The following is a 19,030-nucleotide window of genomic DNA, read 5'->3' as shown; positions in this document are numbered from 1 at the left end:
ACCTTTTTGAATCAAACTTGCATAAAGATTTGTAATTATTGAGTTAAACTGTCACTGCACAATAGAACCCCTGTCAAATGCAAATCTTGACATACATCGTAGAAGATACACATCATAACACCATGATCACAGATCTATCAAACCATAAGCATATTATTCAATATGTAGTCATTTCATGTCTATTATATATGATCCATCTTCATGCTACCTGGTGCATACCTATGTCAGATCAACTTATTTAGAAATAATCCATCACATGCATGCACTAACATTTGATCTCCATCTCCTTATATAATATAAGCCTTAACCAATACCTTAGGTAAGTCCCTTAGTAATGTCGATGGTATTATTTAATTGGATCAAATATCTATTTTCACACTCAATACTATGTGCCAATAATATGTTAAAGACCCATGATGTTCACAACATCATGGTGTGGAAGCTATGTGTTACTTCTCTTCATTATACTTGCATATGTAGGTGGCTTTCATTCATAGGACCTACGTATAATTTCCTAAACTTCACCTTTATCATCTTTTTGTCTCTGAACTGATATTCCTTTGTCCATCTCACCTGTAGGATTTTCATGACCATCATATTGACATCTTTATTAAGTAGGTTTCCATCAAGGAGAACCTTTGTCCATTCTCTTTGTCACATTGCATAATCATCATGTTGACATCTTTATCAAGTAGGTTTCCATAGAGGAAAAACTTGTTCCATCTCTCTTTCACACTGCATAATCATCATGTTGACATCTTTATCAAGTGAGTTTCCATCAAAGGACAACACGTTAGTCATAATGCTAACAAATGGGGATATCTCTGATAAGTGACATGAATATATTTGTCATGCTACATAGGATTGAATGGGAACATTCCTAAAAGTGTGGTATGATGGCACAAAGGCATGAGGACGTGGTGGAACCACATTGGAATATGATTGATATGGAAGAGTCATGTAGGTACTCAATTTGCCATGTGGTGATGATTGCTAATGTGGCAAGTGTTAAGGGGTGAAAAATTCAAATGTGCATAAGTTTCAATATACAAGTCAGATTGAGGTAACAATTATATTGCTCAAAATTTCTTGAAACTATAGATGTGATGTTGTCATCCAAAGTGAGTTCCACACACTTTAGATGAGAAGAAATTTTGTAACCTTATTTCCATAATGAGACCATCGAGGTTGGGTTCTGTAACACCCTCCTCACACATACACCCATGTAACCATGCCAACCGGGTAAACATGTGATGAGAGGCTACAATGATTTGATTCAACCTCCTATGTAACCTTAAGGAAGTGGAATCAATGGAAGCATCACAAACAGTCATCCAACATCAACTTTAGAATCCTTAAGAGACATGTCATCCACTCAAGCAACCTATCCCTGGGTCCCACTAATGTTCTAAACATCTAATAGGCCTCAATCACTCTCATGCTATGGGCAAGGGAGCACCCAGAAACCCAAAGTCGCTCTCACAGGCTTGCCTTCCAGCAACTAGAACCTAAAATTGTCAGTTCTGTGCCAACGACCCCAGGATTTAAGCCACTTTTTTTCAGGCCCAGAGCCCAAGTCACTGCCCAGAAAGGAGTGATAGCTTAAAATCAGTAAAAGAACACGGAAAAGATGATGACAAAGAAATACGTTGAACAAGACCTTAACTAGACCCCTAGTAGCCATGCTAGGCATTTCATCAAACATATCATCAGCATGTAACCTATAGGTGTAAAAAACAGAATTAAGTGTAGGGATCTCATAGTTATTTGAGAATCGCTATGAACTGTTTTTTCCTCATGTCATTTGCTACATTATCATCTATTAGGCCATAGATACATTATCAATTCATTTACAAGTAAAAACATGCTAAGAGCCATCCATAGTTGTTGTCATAAAACATACATATAACCAGCATAATAGGGACAAAAATATCATAAGCATATCAACCATGAAATCCACATATACATTAGTACATTTACATATGAAAATCAAGGAAATGAATTTCTCATTAATGAATGAAATAAACCAACTGGAAAAGGGAGTACCACATTCCACCTGACCATAGAATACCTGAGCCAAATATCTCTTCATCCATTCACCCCCGTGCCATATTGCAAGCATGAATGTGAGACTCAAACCAAAAGAACCAACTAGGTCATACCGATGCTAAACCACCTCACCCTCATCAATAGAAACTAGGCTTTATCATAATCTATCCTGGATCACTAATCCAACACAATGAACACATCATAACAGGATTTACCATGATCTCCGCCTGATCATTAGGCCAAGCAAGCATGCATACCACCACATTTCTCCACCTACACCATGAGGAATTTTCCTACTTCCTAGTCTCTTAGGCTTTACTGCAATCCAAATCTGGAACATTAGGCCCTAGACCGAGCCCCACTCTCCAAGATTTACCGCATATCACAAACCTAATATTAATAGGCCCAACGGAGAGAAAAACACCTCTTGTATTTACTATTTATCCTTCCATTCATCGACAAGGATTCCTAGGCCCACCGAGGCAACACAATCCTGGCTTTACCACAATCAACAGTCTAGTTGAGGGGTCACTAGGCTAGTGCCTTTATTGTGATCCAAAGTCTGGTTCAAGGAACACTAGGCCATGTGCTCTATCATTCAGAGATCCACCCCACTCAACTTTGAATCGCTCTAGCAATCTAGCTCAGCCAAACCATGAGAACCCCATCACACCATGGCTATCCGGAAATGGCAAGGCTAGGCCGAAAACAATGTTACACCTGGAAAAATCCATGCCATGATAGAAAAGAACCACATGCAATACCATGCATCCCAAGTCTAGCAATGAAAATACGCATGCAAGTTAATACCTGTGATGAAGCCTGATGTAGCTTCTTAATCCTCCCTTCCCCTACTTGATCTTTTCTTCCTCTTGCCTTTTTTGCCTTTCTATGCCAGAATTCTCCAAGAGAACTCTAATTTTCCAAGAATGAGATAGAGAGAGAGAATAATGAGAGAGCTCCAAAACTCAACTGAAAAAAGGTTACCAACTGATCCTCACAAACCTTTTTATGAATGAAGCCTCTATTTTCTTCATTTTCCATTACTTTCCTTCAATTTCCTCCTCACATGCAACTTGTGACCGTTCACCTCCTTTTTCTCCTAATTTCCATTTTTTCATAAATAATTGTGCCAAAAATGACATTTTGTGATTCCAAAGTCTTAACCATTGCCTTTTCCAATTTGCTTAACCATAAACAATCAAATGAACACCACAAACTAGGATGTCTTGCCCAACATTCAACTTGGAATACATGTCCCATCAATCGTGGTTATGGTTTTTAACTTTTATTACATGGAATTTTCACCAGGGTTGTTACAGAACTCTCCCCCTTAGGGGACACCATCCTCAGTGTTCAATTGCACATATACCTCAGCGATCCGCTGAAAGGAGACATACTTCTCATGGAGTTTATAACATAGCTCGATGTAGTATTACAATGAAGGACCTGCTCAAAACAAAACATCATGACAAAATACCGCATACTGGAGCTCTATAACATAGCTCATTATGGTATTTACAATGATCGTCTTGCTGAGTGCCAACCCACATGACATCATAACATCATGATAGAATAACCACATAATACCATAGTAACATGACAACATAATCATAATGACATGACACACATACCACTTAGTGGAGCTTTATAGCATAGCTCATGGTGGTATTTACATCCATGTACATATAGCAATATCGCCAAAATATATACCTAAACATTTACCAAAACAAAATATCAAAGCATATACCAAAACACCATATCAAAGCTACTTTGCCTCCATTGGAAAACAGGGAAGGATTCATAGTCCGCATCTGATCTGCCATCTCCCATGTAGCTTCATCAGGCCCAAAGTGCTTCCACGACACTTTAACTTGGTTGATTTCTCAGTTCCGGAGCATGAGCACCTTTTTCGCAATATACACTAAGGCTCTGGCTAGAATTCTCCATCTGGTTCTACCTATAATATAGACCAGTCAATCACATGATCAACATCCTTGACATACTTCTTAAGCAAAGATACATCAAAAACATCATGGGCTTTGACTGTCAGAGGCAGTGCAAGTCGATAGGCTACTGACCAATCCTCTCAATGATACTGAAAGGTCCACAAAACCGTGGTGCCAGCTTGGCACAAGATCCAATCCACAAGGATCTTTTCCTTGGTTTAATGCACAAGGACACATGTTCCCCAATCTTGAACTCCTTGAAAAACATGTTTCGATCTGCATAACTCTTTTGCCTATCTTGTGTTGCCTTTATATTATTCTTGATCACCTGCATTTCTTGTTCCATGTCTTTCAATATATCTTGTCCAATCAACACCCTGCTAACCGGATCACTCCAACTAATGGGAGTGTTACAACGCCGCCCATACTATGCCTCAAAAGGACTCTTTCTCAATCATTCCTAATACCCATTGTTGTATGCGAACCCTACCAAGGGGAGGTACTCTTCCCACTTCCACTGCTGATGCATTACATACATATTCTACATGTCCTCCAATATCTTCTTGACCCTTTTTGTATGTCCATTTGTCTGCAGATGATAAGTTGTACTGAAGACGAACTTTGTGCGTGAACCTGTAAATAACTCATTCCGAAACTTGGAAGTGAACTTTGCATCCATGTATGACACAATATTCTTTGGGACATGTTGTAGGGAAAACCCAACAACCCCATGTTTCATTCATTTACTTTAAATAATGGGGAGCCTTTCCATTAATTTTTGGCTAAAACACCTTTTATGATTTTCATTAAGTTAATTGTCCTACAATTTTTTGATTTTTTCATTTTCATTGGATTTCTATTTTGATTATTTCATTGAATTCGCCTTTTAGAAATCTTTCCATCGATACTTGTTTCACCTCATTTGGTCACCCAGGTTGTAAATGACACTCCTTTGAAGTTTGATCATTTTTGTCGCCAGGGTTAAAAAATATATAAAATTTATATATTTCAATTTTTGCAATTAAAATAATCATTCATTAGAAATATTAACTCTTAGTTAATTTTTACTAATTTTTTCATTTTTCACTAATGATCCTACAAAATGACCCAGCTAAATTGTAGAACGGTTAAAAAACACGTTTTTGGGATCTCTCATAATTTATTCCAATTTCTTATTTTAAAACAAATTGTCAAACCTGAAATCTGAAAATTGCAAAGTGGTTGTAGTTCATTTTGTAGAATTTTGAATTCCATGTGGGCCCCACTTCACATCACCTCCTTCCTTCGAAAACCGCGAAATAAAAATCCTGATCCCATATAAAAACTTTGATATCGCAATATCACAATATCACGTATCACAATTTTTGTGCTCATAATAAAACTTGTGATATTACAAAACTCCAACCGCCGATTGGTTTTATTTCATGCTTGTTTGGTTTTAATATCAAATTTGTTTTACCTCCTTATGACCCCCGTCCTCCTCATTACCTCATGCTTACATCACCTTATCCCTCTATCATACTCCACCTTACCTGCTTATCATTCCACCTTACTCCATCTCACCATCCTCCATTAACTCCCATGGCACATATTATGATATTTGTTTGAAGTTTTGATTTATATGGTATGAAAAATATATATATTATATTAATAATATTTTTTAATTATAATGTAATATTATAATTTTAATATAATATAATATAATTAATTTTAATTTTTAATTAAAAAGTTATTTTAATTATGTGATAATTAATTAAGTTTAATAAAATAATTACAATTAAATTAGTATTAATTAATTAATAATTATAATTTAAATTTAGGATTTAATTTTAATTAAAAATTCCATTTTTAGCCCACACAACTGATTTTTCATAATTCTGGCAGTTTTAATTCTTCAACTGTGGAAGTTCATAAATTGGGGTTCACTTGGCCAAATGAGGATCATGATGACTCTTTGGATAGATAAAATCATGGAGAATAATTATAAAGTATTTTCATAACCATATTTTATCACTTAATGAGTCTAAAATTCAGCAAAAGTTCAAGCTTTTAATTTTTAAACAAAACTAATTTTCTGCATTTTCATTTGCCCAAAACTTCTACTGAGTGTAGATTCATTCGTCTATGTTCACTTTGAACAATTAAATCTTCATAGGCATCAACAGAAAGCTCAGATTTATTTTTATTTAATTATGTAATTAATTTTTTATTAGATATGTTTTATATTTCAGATTTAGTATTTTGATTTTAATTTGCAATTTAATTAAATTTTGATTGCATGTTTTGTAGGAAAACAATTGAAGAGATGAGGGGAAGAAAATTTCAATCAATGAGAATGCTCCAGTAAACAAAGAATATGATTTTAGGCCAATGAAAATTGATTAAAAAAAACTACTCTTCAAAATATTTCCTATTGAGAATTCTTTTTGTAAAATTATAAATAGTAGATTGTAGAATGTATTAGGGGCTTCTCTTCTCTGCAATTCTGGAATTCTTAAAAGAACTATTGTAATGAAAATTTAGCGTTGTAGGTGAAAGGAGAGAGAATCTTAGATCTGGGGGACTATTGACAATTTTTCTTTTCCATTCTGAATTACGGACGATGGGGAGAGCTTGCACTATTGCAGCTCTTGTTTTGACAACAAAAATTCCAAGCATTGTAAAGGAATGTGGAGACGAGAGCCAGAGAAACAGATTCAATAAATTGTTATTTATAATACTATTGTTTTAAATACTAGTTTCATTTTCTAATGGAAGAAATGTGTCACTTTATTCATATTTTTGCACTATTGTCAATGTGAGTAATTTGCCTCAATAATATGTTATTATGTATCTCTTCTCTTGTGGGTTGAATTCTGATTTCTGAGTAACTATTTGCTCAGAAATATGTCTTTTAATTATGATTTAACAAACATTAATATTTTGTGAACTATTTCATTATATTATTTTTTAACCATTCAAGTTATTGATTTAATAATCATCATCATTTTGTGAACTACATCTTAAATGTTGTTAATTAATTATTCCTGTTAATAAATCTTTGAACAGAATGTGTTTTGGCATTCATAATGTCAGGTAGCTGAACTACTTCGTTAGCTTGGTATTCATTATAAGCCATACATATTTAAATTCCAATCATTTAAATCTTATGCTCTTGGTTGGGGTAGATCTATATCTGCCTAATTGAGATAGGATTAGGATACTTTTCCTTTTATTTGTATTTTAGGATAATTTTATATTTAGATTTATTTCTACATTCCTAGAAGTCCTCTTCCCAAAGAGGAAAAACTTTAGTTGTGTTTTGGTTGAGCCCTAGATCAGTTTAAGGATCACTTTCTTTCTTCATCAGCAAGAATGATGATCTCATGTCTCTTCTCTATTGGTAGATAAATTCATATTTTAAGCCATTGGAGATAAAGAGATGGTAACTGGACCTACTTTAACCAATCGAAACCACTGTTTCAACGGGAAATGAACTATTCTAAGGTATAAACTGGGTGCTATCCCTTATAGTGTTGTAGGCAGATAATTTCAAGCCTTCAACATTTTTGGCACTAGAAGGAGGGCCTGAAGACTTGTTTTCTATTGCAGTTTTTGTATTCGAAAGTTTTATTTTTCATAATGGCTCCTCTTAAAATTGCAATTTGGAGAAGTATTTTGGACGTGCATCTCCCAATACTCCACCATAAGTAGTAAGACTCTTGTCTCAGGTAAAGTTTAATGGTAAGAGGAATGCTTATGCTTTTGATCATGCCTTTCAATTTATTCAAAATTTTACAAATTCTGATTTTCAAGGAATTGATGAAGGTATTTTATGTATGAAAATTACTCATACGTTCTTGAGAAAAGCCAGAAGTTGGTGTCAATCTCTTCCAGTTGCCTCTATTCATAATTGGGATCAATTGATCATAATTTTCCTTTGTAAATTTGAAGGTGATGACTATGAACATGCATGTGACGAAATTGAAGGTATATGAAAGTACGAAAATGAGTCTTTTATTGATTTTACCCTTAGATTTTTTTAAAATTATTTGAGATTTAAAATTAAAGATAAACCTTCGAAAGATGAATTATTAGATTGGTTTGAATATATTTACTCTCTTCCTCCTATTCACAATCCATGTGGAATTATTGCAAGCTTTGGTCAATCCTCTTCATATTTTATTAACATAATTGAGAATTCCAATATGGAGGTGCAAATTAATGATGAAGAAGTGGCTTCTACTATGTATGATCAATTCTTTCATTTAGTTCACACTTCCTATAGTGTTAATAATGTTCATAATGCACCTTCACATGTCAATGAATCTCAATCACAAAGCTTGGAAAATTTTACTATTTTAATGCAAGAAGATACTAGCAACAAGCTTAGAGAAAAAGTTGCCTTGGAATTTAAAAATCACTGTGGATTAAATTCAAAAAAATCAGATTATAGATCAACAAGTACAAGCGGAAATTCAAACTTCTAATAATATCCAACTTGTTGTACATATTTCTGAATCATTTCATGATGATCAAATGTCAAATTCAGGGAAGCCAAATAATATTCTTCAAGAAACCACAATTAATCAATTGAATGATAAAAAGAGCTAAAATTAGTAATGAAGAAAATACAAACAAAGAATATTGTAGATTCATTTCTTCAGATTCACATTTTTCCATTTATCCCGATATTTTTGTTGATAGTAATTTACCTTCTCATTGCATGAATATTGTTCTAGAAAGAAGTGAGACTGATTCAAATGAATTCCCTATTAGTTTTTATCAGGATAAATAATTATTTATTGATCATTCTTCCAACATTGATGAATCTGAGCTTAATTTTCATGGTCCTTTTTATTATCTAATGGGAATGAAGAAAATTTCAATGAAATTCATGAAGTTATTTATGATAATAATTCTGACATTGAGAAAGTTGAAACATCTTCTGCTCAATTAAATTCCCATGATCAGAGATCAATCATATGTGGGAAAGAAGAACATTCTAACTCAGAAGTTGTTCCAACTAATTCTCATTCTCAAGTAAAAATCATCTTCATGATTTTGACATTCAAGAGTCTTTTCCAATTTATAATTCATATGATCATCAAGATCTTACACTTGTTCATGGTTCAAAATTGTTTCCTCTTCCACAAGTCAATGCCAATGATCCTTCTTATTTTCTGGCTAATGCTTGTGAGGGGAAAATTGTTTTAAATCATATCAGTCGTATTGTACCATTAATTGTAACAATATTGTAAATTATGATTTCATTTTATTAGTTATACTTCATCTATTTTCATTGTGTTCATATTTAGTTTTTGTTAACATTTTTCAGTTTTTAAATGTCTTTTGTTGGCATATTGAACAACTAAGTGTAGAAAATTCGCAATATGTATTGCTAGAATGTTAAGTAGAATCACAAAATTTAAATTATAACCATCAAGAGCTTTTGATCTTTTAATTCTATTTGATGATTGTATCTTATGAGCTTACTTTTCTTTCTAGTATGCATTCTCAATATGAAATAAAACTTGGGAATAAATTAGTCCAATATGACCACCGATCTAATTTAATTAATAATCTTCCATCAATTCTATTAGATTTCTATCCATATTTCATAGACCCATTTGAAATACATTTGGAAAATTTTCCTACACGAAAGATTATTAATAATTTAACATATGCACATACGACTGACAAATTTTTGCAGTCCATTGTATCTAAAAGTTCATTTCCAAATTATGGCTTCTTATCATTTCTTTTGAATCTCTTCCAATCATTAAGGGAAATCTATCCACATTTCTATGATCCAATTGAAATTCAGCTAGAAGGGACATTTCAAGGGAAGGTTATTATAAATAAGATGCTTTCTGTAAGTATGTTAGCAATAGATGTACATTCTACATTCAGATTTAGTTCTCTTAGTTTAATTATATTTATCTTTTTGTTACTAATGTTTGATCTATACATGCATGCGACAATTAAAATGAGAGAATGGTTGCATTGGAAGTATGACTATACCTAGTCATGCTTCCTTCTGTTCAGTTAGCAATAGGAATAAAGTGATTTAGATTAGTTCCTTTTTTTTGTTTGCATTTATTCTATTACTGTACATTTTTAATAAACAAGTAATGAATTAATTTTTTTCCTTGGCATTCCCCTATCATTTCCTGGAAAAGTGGATTAAAACATATCATAGTCAAATCATATACACTTTTGGTCCACTTGATTTGATTACTTTTGTAAAACTTCATCATATGGTTTAAAAAATGTTTTTGTGACAAAATCATCTATGAAGAAGTTTTCAAGGAATTGTTTTGATTCACCACTCTTGCCCTCTAACATAAATTTGAAGTGGATGCAATTGAAAAGATCATTACTTGCCAATTTTTACTAAATTAAAACATGATGTTGAACATGGGGTAATTTGAAGATTCATGAGGTAAAATTTAGAGTCAATATTCTTCCAGGTATGCATTTGACAGGTTCATCTTCATCCATTGTTAGTTTCTCTTTTCTTTAGTTTATTTCTTATTTCTTTTTTGTTTCTTTTTTAGGTCCTCATTCACTTGATTTTGGAGACTTGAGATAAGAAATTCGCGAACCATTTCTAAATAGGCAACATGTTTAGGGAAGTAATTGTTGTTTTGTCAGAATTTGAGGATTCTTTAATTTTTCTTATATTCATTAAAGCCCTGGTAGACCTTTAATACATTATTGGAAAATTCATATTGGATCATTACAATATCACAACTCTTCTCATAAGAAAGTTCATATAAAATCTTTCTCTGATCGAATACTCCCAATGATTAATTAGATTATTAAAAGGGGTTTTTTGTAAAAAGAAGAAATTTAGTGCTTTCTTTTGAATTAAATACTTTAAAAGTTGTTGACCCCACGTGACTGTCACGTAGCATTATCAGAGCCTATAAATATTAGAGTTTTCAATATGAACCTCACTTCGATGATCTCTGATATCCCGATCCACCGATATTCAATATCCTGATTTGCCAATCTTTGATATCCCTTCCCGCTCATTCTTCGATAGATGAATTCGTCGAGACTGCAATAACCCAATTCATCGATCTGCGATATTGCCAAACCTCCAATCCTCGATAAGATTCCCGCTATCCATATCGAAAATTTCATATCACAACTTCCAATCGATTGCTACCCTTTCATACCCCTGATATCAAATCTTTGATAAAGGACCTACAATATCCCTTCCCACTCATAGTTTTAGCCATTACGTTCAAAATCTTATCAGAATGTAAGAATATCGTGTGTTTAAAAAAGACAACCATAAAATTTCTCCGATATTTTTCTTCCGATACACTTATGTGTGTAGAATCACGTGAATTTACATTTAGTGACATGAGTCAATAATCATATTCTGCGCCTCATCGGTGCAACTGTAATGAAATGCTTACATTCATTATTGCTCGAATTTGCTACAAAATGAGGATATTTTCACAAAAAAATGATTGCAGCAAATGATCTTATCTGTTATTTTATCTATGCTTATTCGGAATCTTACAATTTCCAAATTGACTGAAATCAAGACATCACACTCATTCATAGTATTTTCCCTTTAGTCACATATTTATTTATTTTTTTCTGAAGGGACTCGGAGCCTATTTGAGAGCTTGAATGTATTTTAATCATAATTTGAACAAATTAAAGTATTCATTCATCAGGATAACCTTCTTACTATAGGGATATACATTCTTCATGATGTATGCACATCGACAATATTTTACTCTTCTCGACAATCTACTTGGTTAATGGAAAATTTCACCACCTACATTCGTTTACATTTTTTCCTTTGACTCATTATTTGATGCACATTTTTTCATATCAATCATCTTTTAGTGAGCATATTCATTTGCTTTTGAAGGCACTCTTGAGCAACCACTAAGGTAATGCAACAATTGATAAGAAATTTGGAATAGGAAAAGGTAAGGAACCATGGTTAATTCATTTTTGAATTCTCTTTTATTTGAAATTTTGATATTTCACTCCATGCTTATCATATAAAGATTAAATTCCTCTTCATATATTTAATTGTTACATTATTTGGGATTTTGAATCAATTTCAATCTTTTGGGGATGATATAAATTCATAATGAAAAGGCAAAGAAAACAATCATCACTGTAATTCATAAGGAAGCATGCTTTGATTATGATTTCTATGGATTTGGCTTATTTCTAATTCCTTGAACATTAAACATTGTTTCCTTATAGTTTACTTCTTTCCTTAGTTATATTTAATAAATAGTGGTTTTGGGTTAATGAAATTTCAAAAAGATTTAACTCCTTCATACTTTTAATTCAAATTAAAAGAAGTTATTTTTTATTGGTGAAAATGATATATCTCAAGTAAGATTAAATGAAGTTCTCTACTAGTAAGTTTCATATGCCCACTTTCATTCATTTTCATTTCTTTACTTTCAATTCCAGTTTTTTTTTTTTTTTTTTAGAACTTTGTTTTACAGCTCGTCATAAAACATTTCATGCCTCCACCAAATCTGATTTGAAGCTCATTCTCTTTTTTTTGGTTTGATTTTGAGTTTTTAAAAAGAAGTAGTAATGATCCTCATCAAATTAGCTAAACTAGGAACTTTATGAACCTTTAGTCTATTTCTTTAAGCATTGATTTTATTATAAAATGGTTAAGATACTATTTGCAGGTTTTTGCTTTGAAACAAGAAAATTTATTGCAGACATAAACTTTTTCATTTGCGCTGAATTTTATAGTCACCGCTATCAAAAGCCTAAAAGATTATAACTTTGCAAGATAAAATTTATCTAAATCTTAACATAAGGAGGAATGTTCACATGATTATGTTCTTTTACTCCATTTTGTTGAATATTTTGTATAAGCAATCTTGTTGGGGTTTATCTTTTAAATTTGTCTTTTAGAATTTTCTTTCAACTTTTGTTTTCATCATTTAAACATTTTTGAAGTTTGTTGATTTCTTTTCGGAATTGTTTGCTTTTTATTTTAGTTTTATTTTGATTTGGTGACTTCGTTGAGATTTAGATGGAAGGTTTCTTTCTCACCAAATAGTGGTTGGCATACATGGGAAATCTTGTAACTCTATATATTTTAGTGAATTTCATTTATCATTAAAGGCGTATGTTTATTGAACCATAAATCCACCTTGATTTAAATATTTTTCATGTAGGAACACACATACCTACTAAGTGATATGTTTTACATTTTAAAGGAAATAAATGATTTGAGTTTAACAAAATGGATTCTTCCCACCCCTCCACTTTATAAAAACCTCTAATTGATAGTTGCGGGGAAATATTTTTGTAGTCAACATTATAAAAGTATTATGTCTATTAAACATAAGTCTCTACTACCATCCCACCTCCTTCACTCAAGTACATCATAAATTAAAAGCTTGCAAAATGTTCTTCTCAAAAGGGTGATTAAAAGAGGAAGCTTGGGAAATACAAGCAAACCCGTTAGGGCTATGGATGCTCACTAGCAGCGGGGATAGGCTCTTATGGCATAAAAGACCACTTCGCTGGGGTTTTATTTAGCCTTGTTGGTAGCAAATCAATATAAGAGACCATTCATAACAATTAATATATGCTTTATCAAAAACAAAAAAAACTCCTGTCTGTACCTCCTCCTATTTTTCATATGAGGTAATTTTAAAATAAAATTTTCTCAAATTTGAATTCATGACTCAAATCTTCTTTGAGTACTTACCTTTAAAAGCTCATATTGTTTAAATTATTTATGTGGAACCCATGGAAACATTTTACTGTTAGATGGTTTCATGATCTCCATTATTTTTAACCTTTAGGAAAATTAGAGTTCATTATCTTTAACTAGAGATAACTGGTTCTTCCTAGTGTGTCGTCATTGTTGTAGGGAAAACCAAACACACCCCCATTGTTTATTTATTTACTTTAAATAATGGGGACCCTTTCCATTAATTTTTTGGCTAAAACACCTTTAATGATTTTCATTAAGTTAATTGTCCTACAATTTTGTCATTTTTTCGTTTTCATCAAATTTCTATTTTGAGTGTTTCATTGAATTCGTCTTTTAGCAAGATTTCTATCGATACTTATTTTGCCTCATTTGGTTAACCGGTTTGTAAATGGCAGTCTTTTGAAGTTTGATCATTTTTCGCCAAGGTTTAAAAATGTATAAAATGTATATATTTCAATTTTTGCAATTAAAATAGTCTTTCATTGTAAATATTAACTCTTGGTTAATTTTTACTTTTTTTTTCATTTTTCGCTAATGGTCCCACAAAATGACCCACCCAAATTGTAGAACAATTAAAAAATGCATTTTCGGGATCTCAGGTAATTTATTCCAATTTCTTATTTTAAAACAAATTGTCAAACCCAAAATATCAAAATTGCAAAGTTATTGTAGTTCATTTTTTAGAATTTTTAATTCCATTTGGGCCCCACTTCACATCATCACCTCCTTTCTTCCAAAACCCTGAAATAAAAATCTCGATCTGATATAAAAACTATGACATCGCATTATCGCAATATCGCGTATCACAATTTTTGTGCTCATAATAAAACTTGCAATATTACAAAACATCAATTGTTGATTGGTTTTATTTCATGCCTGTTTGGTTTTAATATAAAGTTTGTTTGAACTCCTTATGACTCCCATCCTCCTCATTACCTTATGCTTACATCACCTTATCCCTCCGTCATACTCCACCTCACCTCCTTATCACTCCACCTTACTCCATCTCACCATCCTCCATTAACTCCCATGGCATGTATTATGATATTTGTTTGAAGTTTTGATTTATATGTTATGAAAAATATATATATTATATTAATAATATAATTTAATTATAATTTTGTTTCCCAAGGAAAAAATCGTAATTTTATTAACGAAAACAAAATTACATGGTGTAGTTGCTTACAATAATTTCATCATCTAGTCAAAGAGTGATGATCATAAGTTCATACATAAACAATCAAGTAAGTGCTCAAGAGAAAAGCAAGACTTTTCTCCATTTCTTCTTTTCAACCTTCCATCATTCTCCCTGAGATGGCACAGACGAGACGCTAGTTAGATTATTTTCTTTTATTCTTGTGGTTCCCTTGTCTGAATATGAATTTTTAGAAGCATACTGATGTTTTATTCCTCCAATTTCCTTTTCTTGAGTTGTCCTAATTATCTCATTTGTGTGGCCTTGTAATTTTGCTGGTGTGTGTGTCTTTTCATTTTTTCTTCGTTTTCTTGTATGTGTTGTTCTTCCTGGTTCAGAATGGTTTCCTTTTCTTCTTCTTCCTCTTCCTCATCTACTTCATTTGGGGAAATTACCATCTTTTTGGTTACTTCCCTGATTTCTTTCTCCTTCGCTGCTCATTCTTGACAGCAGGACACATATTTTGAAGGTGTCCTGTATGGCAACATATTTGGCATCTGAAAGTTGTGTTCTCGAAATCCAAGATTTGAGTCCACTTCTCCTTGTTGGGAATCAGTTGGATGCAATCTGATATGCCTTTGCTGAGATCCACTTCCACACCTATAATTTAATTATAATATTAATATAATATAATTATTTTTATTTAACTTTTTAATTAGTTTTAATTTTTAATTAAATTCTTATCTTAATTATGCGGCAATTAATTTGTAAATAATTATGTATAATAACATAATTACAATTAGTTTAGTATTAATTAATTAATAATTATAATTTAGTTTTGGGATTTAATTGTAATTAAAAATTCCGTTTTTAGCCCACGCAACAAATTTTTCAGAATTCTGCCTGTTTTAATTCTTCAACTTTGGAAGCTCATAAATTGAATTTTACTTGGCCAAATGAGGCCCAGGATGGCTCGTTGGATAGATAAGATCATGGAGAATATTTTGAAGTGGTTTCATAATAATATTTGATCATTTAATAGGTTTAAATTTTAGCATAATATTAAGCTAAGAATTTTTAAACAAAACTAATTTTCTGCATTTTTATTTTCCCTCAACTTCTACTAAGTGAAGATCCATTCGTCTATGTTCAACTTGACCAATTAGATCTTCGGAGGCATCAATAGAAAGCTCATATTTATTTTTATTTAATTATTTAATTAAGTTTTGGTTGGATATGTTTTATATTCCATATTTAGCATTTTGATTTTAATTTGCAATTTAATTAAATTTTGATTGATTTTTTACAGGGAACGATTGAAGAGATGAGGAGAATAAAATTTCAACCAATGAGAATACTCCAGAAAATGAAGAATATGATCTTGGGCCAATGAAAATTGATTAATAAGAACTACTCTTCAACAAATTTCATATTAAGAATTATTTTTGTAAAATTATAAATAGTAGATTGTAGAATGTATTAGGGGCTTCTCTTCTCTGCAATTTTGGAAATCTTAAAAGTAGTATTGTAACGAGGATTTAGAGTTGTAGGTGATAGGAGAGAAAATCTCAAATATGGGGGATTATTGAGTATTTTTCTTTTCCATTCTGAATTATGTTTGATGGGTAGAGCTTTCACTATTACAACTCTTGTTTTAACAACAAAAGTTCAAAGCATCATAAAGGACTATGGAGACTAGAGCCGAAGAAATAGATTCAATAAATTGGTATTTATATTACTATTGTTTTAAATATTGGTTTCATTTTATGATGGAAGAAATGTGTCATTTTATTCATATTTATGCACTATTGTCAATTTGAGTAATTTTCCTCAATAATATGTTATTATTTATCCCTGCTCTTGTGGGTTGAATGCAGATTTCTTAGTAACTATTTGCTCAGAAATCTATCTTTTAATTCTGATTTAACAAATAGTAATATTTGGTGGACTACTTCCTTACATTATTGTTTAATAATTCGAGTTATTGATTTAATAATCATCATCATTTTGTGAACTACTTAAATGTTGTTGATTAAATATTTATGTTAATAAATCTCTGAACAAAATGTGTTTTGGCATTCATAATGTCATTTAGCTAAACTACTTCGTTAGCTTGGTATTCATTATAAGCCATACATATTTAAATCCCAATAATTTAAATATTATGATCTCGGTTGGGTTAGATCTATATCTGCCTAATTGAGATAGGATTAACATACTTTTCCTTTTGCTTGTATTTTAGGATAATTTTGTATTTAGAATTAATTCTACATTCCTAAAAGTCCTCTTCCCAAAGAGGAAAAACTTTAGTTGTGGCTTGGTTGATCCCTAGATCATCTTAAGGATCACTTTCTTGCCTAATCAGCAAGAGGGCTGATCTAATGTCTCTTCTTTATTGGTAGATGAAAGTCATATTTCAAGCCATTGGAGATAAAGAGAATGTAACTCGACCTAGTTTAACCAGGTGGAACCACCATTTCCACGAAAAATGAGGTGTTCTAAGGTTCGGACTAGGTGGTCTCCCTTATAGTGTTGTAGGCAGATAATTTCAAGCTTTCAATAGGACACCATGCAATCTGACCACATCTCTGATGAATACCTGTGCTACATCATTAGCTGAGAATGTAGACTTCACAGAAATGAATTGTGCAACCTTTGTCAACCTATCCACAACAACCATGATGTAATCTTGTTGCCTCGCCATCTTCAAAAACCTTGTGATGAATTCCATGGAAATAACCTCCCATTTCCACTCTAGAATCATGATCAGCTGTAGCAGTCCAAAAGGATGTTTTCACTTTGCCTTCAGTCACTGATAATCAAAACAACTCGCCACAAACTCTGCTACATCCCTCTTCAAATTCAGCCAATAGTAAAATATCTTCATTGTAGTTAGTGTCTTTTGATAACCTAGGTGACCTGAATATGGTTTTGCATAATACTCCCTCAATATCACCTTCTTGAGCTCACTGTTATTGGGTACATATATCCTATCTCGAAACTTGGCCAATCCACTGGTATTAATACAATAATCCATACCCTGTGCACCTACACCTGTACCCGTACCTATGAGTGTACCTGTACTACCACAAATACCTATACCACTACATGTACCTGTACCTATGCTTGTACCTGTACTAACATCGTGATGTAACTTGTGCACAATCTCCATATACTTGACATCCTGCTGACCTGCATGCAAGATCATATCCTTTAGATCTATCCCATAGGAGTTCATAGTTGCCAAGTGATGTACATGTACCCATTTACTGAGATCATATGCCACCATGTTCTCATTACCTTTGATGTACATAACCTAAAAATCAAAATCACTGATCGTGGCCAACCATCTAGCTTGCCCAGTGCTCATATTCGACTGGTCAAACACATAGCTCAATGCAATGTGATCACTCATAAGTACAAACCTCCTGCCAAGAAGATAGTTCCTCCACATATTAAATGCATGTATGATCACTGCTAACTAAATATGATGTGTCAGGTAACCCTTCTCATTATCATTTAGTTTTTGGGACTCATAGCATACCACTTGTCCATCTTACATAAGGACTGCACCAAGCCCTCTCTTGCAAGCATTTGTGCATACCACAAACTCTTTGTCTGGATATGCAATTTGTAGCACTGGTGCATGTATCAACAACTTCTTAAGTTGCTAAAATATAGCCTCACACTCCTCTATCCATTCAAATTTATTACCTTTCCTTTTCAATGATATGATAGGATAAGCAATCTGAGATAAGTTCTTGATGAACCTCCTATAATAGCCCGCCAAACCCATGAAATATCTCACCTCATCTACACTCTTAGGAGCTACCCATTCCATGATGGCTCTTATATTCTCTAGATCTATTGCAATGCCATCCTTGGAGACAACATGCCCCAAGTAATGTACCTCAGTCTGAAAGAAACTACACTTGATGAGTTTAGCATACAACTAATGCTCTCTCAACAACCTCAACATTGTTGCTAAATGATTGACATGCTCTTCCTCATTTTTAGCATATACCGATATATCATCAATGAAGATAATAACAAACTTATCCAAATATGGACACAAAACACTATTCATCAAACACATAAATGTAGCTAGAGCATTATTCAAGTCAAATGGAACAACAATGAACTCATAATACCCATACCTGGTCCGGAACACAATCTTGT

This window comes from Pinus tabuliformis, chromosome J, assembly GCF_031772625.1.
Source record: "Pinus tabuliformis cultivar Carrire ecotype Pingquan chromosome J, CPIR1, whole genome shotgun sequence".
NCBI classification, from domain to species: Eukaryota; Viridiplantae; Streptophyta; class Pinopsida; order Pinales; family Pinaceae; genus Pinus; species Pinus tabuliformis.
This window is presented reverse-complemented; position numbering follows the sequence as displayed.